Source organism: Tyto alba, unplaced genomic scaffold (genome assembly GCF_018691265.1).
Source record: "Tyto alba isolate M040663 unplaced genomic scaffold, T.alba_DEE_v4.0 Super-Scaffold_38, whole genome shotgun sequence".
In the NCBI taxonomy this organism is placed as follows: domain Eukaryota; kingdom Metazoa; phylum Chordata; class Aves; order Strigiformes; family Tytonidae; genus Tyto; species Tyto alba.
The window spans coordinates 26,348,216-26,359,606 of record NW_024881313.1 but is presented as its reverse complement, the minus strand read 5'-3'; positions in this window follow the sequence as shown (position 1 = coordinate 26,359,606).

Genomic DNA, 11,391 nt, shown 5'->3' with positions numbered 1-11,391 from the left:
GGGAAGAAACCTTGGCCAGACAAGGAAGAGATGTGCCAGATTAGCAGTGTTGGCTAAACACAGGATATTCTTGAGTAATTCAAACCTTTGAACTTGTGTTGTTGGGACATAAAGGGAATTTGGCGATTGCATGTCCTGGCTTGTAAGTCTATTTTCAAAATATTTCCTAATTCTATTTGCTGTGCATGACTGTTTCTACATCTTTCTCTCTCGAGTCCTCAGTCTAGTTCATAGGAGTTGTGAGGAATGTGTCAGGAATGCAAATGCAGAATAAAACTCATCTATTTTTATATGCTGCTGTTGTGTCACCACACCCTCGCCTTCCAGACTCAATTTAACGTTCAACCCTAACTTTGCAGAGGAAGAGTGAGGGTCAGAAATCCAGGACAGGGGCCTGACTTTGTGAAAGTAGGGTTTGTGTGTGTGCAAGTACATGCGAGGAAACGCGCGAGAGAGAGGCACAGATTGGATTCATTTGCCTTTAATTCATGTCCAGCTTGAAACCCTCTTCAAAAAATCTTGTAGCATTTCTTCGGAGTTTTTTCCGTCTGTGCAGAAACCAGCTGATGATTTGATGCACATGGTTATTGTTTCATGCTCTCTCGTATATCTCTTCTTTTTGGTATCAGCATCGCTCTCTTTTACATCTGCTGATTAATTCTGTTGCATTTATTTGTTTCTTGAAATGGCATGCAATTCATTCATGCTTCTTGCCAGTGATTGATATTTCTCTCTTAGCTTTGCAAATATTTTAATATTTGTCTGTCCCTGGGAGTAGATTTATCTTTGTAATTTATACTAAATCACATTTTAACAATTGAGACTGGAAACTCGAGTTGGGATTACACAAAAGCAGACTAAAGAATATGCCTTTCACTTCTATTCTGTGTGCAGCGCACACTTCCCAGGCAGTTGTAGGGACTGTACAGAGTACAGTCTCAAGGAGGTGAAGAAAAACAACAAGCCCAAGAGCTTTGGAGGATAAAAAAAAAAAAAAGTTAAGTAAAGTTTTGAAAATATTTATGCCCACTGCATGCTATCTGCTGTGGGAAAAAAATAGTAATTCCTTAGAAGTATCACTCTGTGTCTGACTGGCTGATGGTTTCAGAGCTCAGACAGACATGACTGTGGTTTAAAGACAGCCTGATGGAAGAGGAAGCTGTTTGTGCCCTTCCAAAGGATGCCAGGACCCACTTTCCTTGAAAAGTGGCTCCCAAATACTGTTTTCAGCTGCACATCTTACAACAAGCAAGGTCTGGAATGGGCTTACATTCACACATTGAGCTGAAAGCTGCAGTGACATCTGTCAGAGAGGAAGGGATGACAGCCGCGAGTGATAATAGCTTCAGTTATCCGATTCTAATCTGCTTGTTTGTTGAAGTAATCTTTGTTTTAGGAAAATAAGGAAAGAAATTAAGAGTGAGAGAGAGAAGTAAAATGCGAGCAAAAAGGTTCTCCACTTCCCTTCCACTATTATCACCATTACAGCCACTAGTAGGTTGTTGCCTTTTTTCACCTTTTATACCCCAAAGGCAGAAAAAGAGATAAACTAGCTGGCAGGAACCTCAGCTCAAAACTCATGACCCTCCTAGAGATTCACTCTATTGTGTAGCCCCTAAAATGTGAATTAGCAACACAATAAGTAAAATAACTTTACTGTCCCTCCATTATTTCCTCTGTGGGTCTCCCTAGGGTGTGTTTAGATTGTCAGTCCTTAAGACTAGGGGATGTGTTTAGTTTTCATCTTATATAGAACAGAATACTATTGTTGGCAGTAAGAGCTAGTAAATATTTGGGGGCTTTTCGGTGTGAAAGGAGCTTTTTTAAAGTAGGTTTATATGGTTTTTGCAACAGGTGCATGACTGTCCCATTTTAGATGTATTCCTTGTCCTAGCAATATTCTCATAAATTTATAAGTACAGAGCATATTGCTGGAACCAGTAATAGCTGTGGTCTTGCTATATTTGGCAGTTAAAATGAGTTCCTCGGGTCTCTTCATTTAACTAAGGGACTACTGCTTTAAAGCTTTTATAGAGGGAGAGAGAGAGAGATCTCTTCCCCATGGAAATAGGAAATACATTCCCATGGTCACTCTTGGAAGCTGAAGAACTATCTAGAGGAATTTTAAGAGATTTTGAGGAGCTGCAGCCTTCTGCCAGGAGCCCAGAACAGTTATCACCTTCACGTTCAGCAAGCTGGAGAAGACATTAGTTTTCACTGTTCCACTGGTATAATTCTAATTCCCACTTAGAACTTGCTGAAGTCTGAGACCCCCTTCTGGGTACCCATAACATTTTATATCTTCATTAGGGACAAGTGCAAAGCTTCATCTGTAGCCAGACTATTAAAAGCCAGTAGGGTCTTAGGAATAGGAATGCCTTTGCATAAAACTTTGTGTCTAATGATGATGTATGTTTTGTTTCATCCTTCCAACCATCTGTTGGTTCCTTTCCAACACGTCTTCCTCAGTTTTCTCAGCATATAGTACATTCAGGCTCTGCTCTGTGGTCCAGTTCAAACTGCAAGAGCCATTTTAATAAATAAGTATTTATAAACAATATTAATGGTAATTTATTAATACCTGATCAGTTGTTTTCTGGTCTGTGGGCTACAAAGGTAGGCAAATTTTTACTAGAGGAACTATTTTTGTATTTGCAGAGGAAGTTTAAGTCTTTTCTCACTTTAGCTTCTGAAACTCACTGAAGGTTAATCTAATCAACTGCAGCATAACAGGGATTGGAAATGGCAATGTCTTGTTTTAGTGCTTGGTTGATGATTTGCAAAAGTCTATTTTATAATCTGGACTGAGTTCATTGTAATTTTCCACATATTGTTCCTCACTTTGAAAACTTTATGAAATCATATTAAAAATAGAAGCCACTAAATTACACAACCTGTTGCTAACCAAAAGCTCACTTAATACTATAGCCAACAATGTAGAAATAATTTGTGTTTAAGTATCCAATTCTTTGTTTAAAAAATAATGCACAGAAATTTTTGTGAATAGTAGTATACAGAATTTTACAATGGTTCATTCTTGTTTTTTAAAGTCAGTTGGCATGAATAATTTTCTCATCTTTATGCAGAATTTTTCCACGTTTTTGTTGACTAAAATATTACTAATCTAATTTCCTATTAAAAAACTCATTTTCAGCATTTGAGAGCTGAAAGGTGCTACCAAGCATTTAGTCTTCAATTTACATACAACAAACCCTGTAATCTGATGGAGGATTTCACACAAGGATGGCTGCATGCAATTACATGGGCAAAGGAGAAATTTCCTCCAAGTCTGATCTACAATAATTTCATCTGTTGGTCTCCCATTGAGAGTTCTCCTATTGTTAAATTGCTTATTGATGTGGATTTAAGAGTAGAAAAATCTACACAGTGTTGTCATACTATGTTTTCAATGCTGTTTGCATTTTTTTTTTCTTCTTTTTAATTATAATTTGCATTTGTTAGAAAGGGACAAAGTAAACAGATTGGAATAATTCATTTGAGTTAACACTCACTGACAAGAAAACATTAAGCATTCTCCAGATGAAGCATCAGTCATGAAAGACAGAAGGATAATCCTAACATTAGAACTCAAGTAAATTAGTTTTTGGATATATATTCCAGCATTGCATGAGGCTCGACCAATTCTTAATACTGGCATAATAATATGCACTTTTAAATTTTGCCAGAAATCATCATTACAACAGAGAGAGGATTCACTGTTTGTGTTTATTAATGTGGGAGTGTTGGAAGAGTATTTGATATTAAATGTCACAGTCTACCGTGATTGGAGCTAAAGAACTGTAAAACTGATTGAGAAGATCTGAGCAGATAAATACAAATGGCAAACAGAGCTCCACATGTTGCCATGGTGGAAAGCACATCCCGATGTTACGCCTCTGTCATCACAGAAGAAGTGAAAACTTGTGAGCCTGGTGCAGCCGCTTTGGAAAGGTGGTGAGAGCGGTGGAGGATGCAGGACCATGGTAAGCATGAATCTGAAGTACATTTGCTCTGTCTGAGTACAAGGGAACCATTTGTACCTTGGCTGGCCCACATCATTCTCATTTTTGAAGACTCGCACAATTAGCTGTGCTTGTCCATAGGCGGACAACAGAGGTGTGGTTTTGCTTAATTGCATGAGGGTGGATACAAAATTCTGCCCCATCACACTGTGCCAACACCACCATCATAGCTGCTCCTCACAGGTTTTGACTCAAAGCTGATAACTCACTGTCCATGAAGGCCAGAACACCTTTCCTCCAAACAGAAGGTGGAAGGACAGCAGGGCAGGGAACTACCTTGCCTTGTCTGTATGGTAGGCTGCCATTTCCACAGAAGAAGCTGTTGCAATAATGTGAATGTAACTTAACTGTTACATTTCTCTGGATTTAACTAGTATGCTGTGAATTTCACAGTAATGACGTCTGCTGCAGAAGGTTTGTGATGCAGGACTCAGGTTGGGAAGGAGCCTCTGGAAATCTGCAGATCTCAAACCCCACCCCCCTCAAAAAAAGGTATGTTACGGAGCAGCTGATCTATCTCCTAGTTGTCACGTGTGTTCTCCCAGTCCACGCTAGACCGTAAATGAAATGTGGTTAAGGGTTTATCTCCCTATAAATACCATGTATATTTATTAAATGGTGAGTGATTTGCATTATTGTGACATTTGATCGGTGATATTCGGATCCAGCTGGTAAAGTTTCAGCAAGGAGCTGAGAGAGCAGCAACAGTCCTTCTATTGTCTTGAATTGGTGCTGTGAGGCAGCAATGAAAGCAATACAGCCTGCGATGCAGTAATCTAATACAGAATACAGGCTCCTTCTTTTGTTAAACATCTTCTCCTAAAAATGCTGGCAAGTACACATTGTTTCCTTATCGTTTTTTCCTCTTGAGAGATTTCAATTCCATTTACCCCAAGGGCCCAAATCTTTCCTGAACACATGAGTTAGACAGCAAGGAGGATTACTAGAAATAGCACAGACAATGACCAAAAGCCGTCTTGCGTGCCTTTGCTTTCCAGCCAGCCACCTACCTTTCATTATCAAGGGGATGAATACCATATCTGACTGCATAATCAAAATCCAGTGACCTGTCAGAGCAGGCAGTAAAATAAAGCTCTCTTGCTGTTTCCCTTTGACTAAGCTTCAGTTCTGGAACCCTTTTAACCCAGATTTTCTGACATATTGTTAACTTGTAGGCATTTAAGGATGCAACCACTGAGCTAATATGTTTTAGATTGTGTCCTTATAATATATATGGTATATTTAGTGTCACGATTTTTGGTAAAATTGGAGCACCCTGATGCCAAAGTAATAGCCTTTAATTAAGAGAGCTACAGCAAAGACCGGTTTAAAGCATACTGAACAATAGAAATCCCTGCCCAGTTTTTCCAGCATTTTTTCTGCCTGTGATATTTGCCAGCACATTTCTGATGAATGTCTAAGGTAAAAACGAATGCTCATTTGGATCTTGAATGTCATTCAACATATGGAAAGAACGACTTAGTTTTTTTAAATACAGTCCCATGTAGCCACCAATGAAAAAAACTTCTGTTTTTTTCTTTTTTTTTCCCCACTAATTCATTACAGTGCACTTAGTGGATTAATACTGGGCAAAAGCTCAGAGAAGGTCATACAAGGTGCCAAAAGGGCTTATTCTCCTGTTGCAAAGTCTAAACCTAAACTCTGTCCCTTAGAGCCGACTCTAGATTTTGTAGAGAATGAGGGAGAGCTTATTTTTAAATGTTTTTCCATACAGTATGTTTCCCTTGTTCCCTCTTAGCTGAGACAAAAAAGCAGCACAGCTCAACAGAGGCATAATACTCCTTTCTGTGGTGTGGTAAGGGAAAACAGACGGGCTGGTTTCACACCTCCAGGATATCTGTGCTACCAAAGGGGGGTCCCAGAGCGAGTGCCCTGCTAAACCCCACATATCTCCAGGGGCTGTTAATCTCTGGAGTTAGAAAGTAGGTAAATTTCTGTGAGGAGTCTTCTAAAGGTCTTCTCAGAAGGTTACAGTATATAGCCCCTCCATAGTCATTCCATATTTCCATTTTTCAGTCTAGGTTGTAAGTAATGTGCTGATCTATTTTAGTAAGAGCTTTTCTGCACTTTTAGAGAGAACAATTCAAGAAAAAATTCTGGGATTCCTTTTTTATTTTTTTCTTTCTGTCCTTTCACAAAGATGTTAAGTTTGTTCCCTACCCACCCATTTTGCCCAAAGAGGATGGAAAATGGTTCATTTCATAACACAGATTCTGAGGCTCCAAAAGTGAGAAATGTCATTTGTCCCATTTATTAGCAAAATGTGAAAACTACACAAGTCAGCGTATGAGCGTGGTACCAAACTCAGCAGCAAGCAGCAGACTGCCTGATTGTATTGTGTTAACACTAGACCTAGATATGTCTAAAATCACTTGACAAACTGTGTCTTGGCATCAGGCCCTGGAGTCTTCAGTTACCATTTTTTTATCTTTGAACTGAATGAAAATTTAAATTTTTAATACTGATATCTTTCTAATTGGCTGATTCTTTGAGTATTTTCAGATTAGGCTGTGCTCCTAGGCAAGTAGATTTTTATAGACAAGATCCACACAGCCAGAGATGCATCTCTACTTAGTGTGCAGAAGTAATATTTCCTAGACATCTATTTTGTGTGACAGAGAAGTAATATCATAACTTAGTGGAAGATATTAATTTTTAATATTTTATTTCAAATTTTAAGGTGTACAGTTGCTGGATAATGAAAAATACTTGAAGCAAGCATTTTGGGTGAAATGTACATGAATCAGAGGGATGCTTATTTTCTATTTTCACTTCCTATGATCTTCAGAAAATGCTGACTGCAGTCAGCAATGTTGGCAGCAGTCCTTTTTCACAGAACCCTTGAAGTATTGCAATACCTCATTGCCCGCAACAGCCAGAGAGGACTAATAAATTAGTCCTGAATGTATAGATATTCTGTAGAGATTCTGAGGTCAGACACCGCTATAATAATCTAGTGTATTACCTAACTTCCTTTCTAACACCAACTGTAGAATTTCACACAATACTTCCTACATCAAACCCAGTACCTTGTGGCTGAAATCAAGAAAGTCTTTCAGAAAGACATCTAGTTTACATTTAAGATGGTGAGGGATGGAGAATTCACCACATCCTTTGGCAATGCCCTTAGTCTTTAATTGCTTGCACTGATAAAAATTTATGTTACCATCAGCCTGAATTCTTCTAACTTCATTTTTGATGATCTTTCTGTGCCTTTATGTTTGCTCAGTTAAGAGTAGTATTACATAGATGTAATTTTATACACTAAGCATACCATGCCTCAGTAAGACCTGGGTGTGAAATGAGAAACATTAGTCTTGAGTCTCAGAAATTCTGATCATGAGCACACAGATCATACAAGAGGAGACAGGGAGAGAGGAAGAGTGAAGCCCAGCATGATGTTATGTGTTGAACTTCCATCTGCAAACTGGACACAGTCAACAATAGATACTGATTTTGAAAACCTGGCCTGTAAACACAACTCAGAGTCAGAAATACATTTTCAAGATAGTGCCTGCTGTCAGGTTAACATTCTCTTGATGCTTCAATACCTCCTTTTAAATGTTTTTTGATGTTTCTGTAACTAAAACTAGGTTTGTTTTACAAAGAGTAGATTTGCAGACTATTAGCCAGAACTGTAACCTAGAGATAATTCTTAGTGCTACTTGTGTTCAGCATACAATTATGATGCATTGTCACCTTGAACCAACCATCCTCTCATAAAGGGCTTTAATCTTATTCTCCCTGTTGAACAGAGGCATTCTCATATCCTTTTGTAGCCAAATTGTAGGATCTGACTGAAGCTGTTTTCAAATAAAGGAATGTATTTGATAACTGAAGATTTAAATTTGATTTGAAAAGCTAAGATAAATATTTTGTATTCTAATAGATTTTTATTTTTGTATTGAGGACAAAAAAGGAGAGTAGAAACTTCAGCTTCAAGAGAAAAGTCTGTTGAGAAAGCCTAAAACAAAGCCAGTACTCCAAAGCCATTTTTTCCTTTTCTTTGCTGACAATTTTTTCACCATTTCTTCCTCTAAACTCAGAAGGATATTTGCCATTGCAGTGATAAAACTGTGAGCAACACAGAGTTCAGTCATGCCAGGGAGAGAATATGATACTTTACATGAACATGTCAAGGTAATGTCAATTTTTAAAAAAAGAGAGAAAAAAAGAAGTACAGAGTGACTTTTAAAATCTTTCACACAGATCTTATCTATTCATAACCCAAATCAAAGCAACTCTGATTGCTCTATCAAGTGTAATATATAATTAAGGCAATTCAGACCTAAGGTTTGGGGTTATCGCAGTTCTTTTGATTTGAGTTGCTGATTGTCTTAGTGAAAGAGCTGGTTGGGGATTTTTTGACAGAGAGGTTTTCATCTTAAAGAAAAAAAAAATCTTACAAAAGGAAAACTTTTTAGTGAGGACAAAGCCTACAGAATAATGAATAGCCCAGGGGTTGCAACACTCACAAGAGTGTGGTGGTGCAAGTCCCTGCTCTCAGCCAGCGCAATGCCCAAACCACTGGGCTGCTGGCCAGCTGAGACTGCATCAGGCACTCTCTCTTCTTGTCTTCATTTAATTTGTACTGCAATAAATGCTCTAACTCCTAGGCTGTATATTCAGTCCCTCTGTCTACCTGTCTGGTTTTGATTTGGTCCTGATATGGGAGTGAGAAAGGTTTGAAATGCTAAGAAAGCATTCTCCTATGTGGCAAATTTTAGCTCTGAGATCTTTGTGAACTCACCCGCCCTGAAGTCTGACCTCTGCAGTCTTTTTGAATGTTCATTATACCAGACACCTGGAGCATACATGAATTCCAGCATTTGTGTAACACCCGTGAGATTGAAGGAACTGTGCATATGCTTGCACTTCTCTTTACTCATAACCACTTTCATGAATCCGAGTGTGAGCAACACACAGATTTTAATATTGTTTAATGCTGAGGTCGCAGACATTTTGAGGAAGGGACTGTGCTTGTCTATACATACACAGATTGCACCTAAAGCTTCACATTAGCAGGATACAGTTAGGTTGAAAGGTGTTAGTGGCTGCCAACAGGGATGTCCTGGCTCCAAAGAAAATAACAATCCTCGTTAAAAATAATGGGTGTGCCAAGTAATCGGCCAGGCTCGATGAACAAAGCAATCAAGCTCCTTTATGAGGTAATAGCAGCTGGTGGCTGAGGAAATACCAGCGGCACTTGGATATAGCTTTACGACACAGGAGCTTTGGCAGCAGAGCTGAAGGAGTTTGTTCCTTCCTGCCTTCCCTCCCTCCCTCCAGCCTCTTGCCCACAGCCTGCTGCCCCTCAGCACTCGCTGCGTATGGGGCTCTGCTGTGAGCTCAGCTGGACGTAAATAGGGTAAAAAAGGGGGGGGTGTCAGTGATGGCTGGGTAAGACAAGGACTGCCAAAGCTGTGGCTGCTGCTAACACCCCATCAACTGAAATAACATTGAAACTACAACCTTATTTTGCTCCATGGATTTTTTTTTTAACCTTTTTGATGGTTTAATATGATTTTTTTTTTCATGGTGAGTAAAAGAGAATAAAATATTGCTGTTTCTGTATTATCTTTAGAATGCAAATTTAGTGCCTCATAACACATTTTACTGAATGTAAGATTGAGAAATAGGAACTAGAAAATTCTTATCCCAGACATGCTGCTTGCTAGAATGTGTGTCTTTATCATGTGCACTCTGCTCAGGGTGGGATTTATATTATCTAACTTAATCTGTCTAAAAGGTAAGTGTTCATATTGCTAAATCAGCTGAGGGGGAGCTACCTACACAAAGAACTTCTGCCTATCCTAAAAAAGACTCCAAAGCTGGTTGCTGGGCTTGACCTCAGACTTAAAGAAAGCCTAGATTATTGGCAGATGATTTTTAGAGTATTGAAGTTAGATGTGATGAATTCCACCCTATTAAAATCAAAATCTTGACCCACTGGAATTTAAAACAAGATTCCTGCATATTTCAGTAGGATGAAGATGTGTCCTCTACACCTCTCTGAGTGAATTTCTTTCTCATATTTTAAGGGGAAAGCATGCTAACGTCCCTGAGATCACAGGTCCATCTGAATACCTCCCTCCATGTACCATGACATGTTACACTGGCAAGTGCTACACTGGCTAGTGCTAAGTGAAAGAAAGAAATCTCATCTTCCTTTATGGTAGATCTGTTCCTGATCCTTATATACCTCACAAATCTGGAGCTTTGGAAATGTAATTAATATTTGTTAAGTTCTTCCTAGGTGGAAGACATGAAAGCCTCTGTGTTTATTAATAGCAAGCACCTAAAATGTGAGCACTGAATGCTTAGTCCTAATCATATATGCAACTGCTGTATTATGGAGGAGATGAGAAATCCAACATAACTGTTCACCAACCTGACAAACCACGAAGCCCCAATCACAGAAATTACACGATTCCAGCAGGAAGCTACCTTTAAAAAAAATGGCATTAAATAAAAACTCTTGTTCCAAAAAGTTATATTAAAATGCCCGCCATCTGCTTTAAACTCACAATAGCAAGGAAATTTAGTGTCTGAAAATCTCTCCTTAACTCATCCCATTGTGCCCCGTAGATGGAAAACCTATTTGCATCTAATAAAACAATGCATGCCAATAGAAATCTCATCTCTATTGGCATATTGTCTAATTCTTTATAGCTATACACTAGATCCAGATGCTTTGGCAAGGCATATCTTCCTTCAGGAGTACTGTTTGAGAGAGTCTGTATTGATTGCCTTTGCAATTATAGATCAGACCATGGCAATCACTAAAGGCAGGGAAACATTTTGATTCTGCATTGTACAGGCTCATTCTTACCTTTAAAAACAAACCAAAAAAGCCATCTATTTTTACTCTCTGTATATTTTTAGCATTGCATCGTAAAAAAAGAAATTAAATGAGCTATTATGGAAGCTAACCAGTATGTCCTGTAGACGTTTCCAGTCTTCACATGAGACGTTCAACAATTAAAATTGTACAAGGAAGGTCCAGCCCAAAATTCCAATAAATAGCTGCAGATCAAGACAAGTGATTGTCATTAGACACTTCCCTCAGCCCTCGCTAATGACTTTTTGGCTATCTAGGGTAATCAGCAGCCCAGCAGCCACTTCAGAGCAGAGCAAGAAATCTGCAAGGGTGCTGGTGGCTGTTGCTCCACCACATACACAGGTGCCTTTGGACTCAGAGCCTGTGACTAGACAGAAGTCAGATTCATTTGTCTTAATTCCATTTAGTTAGATGGGGGCAGCTTGTAGGTGGGCTTGTATTTAACATTAAGCAAATCAATTTAGCACAAGCTTCTGGCTTTACAGGCACATCTTAAAAAGGCATAAG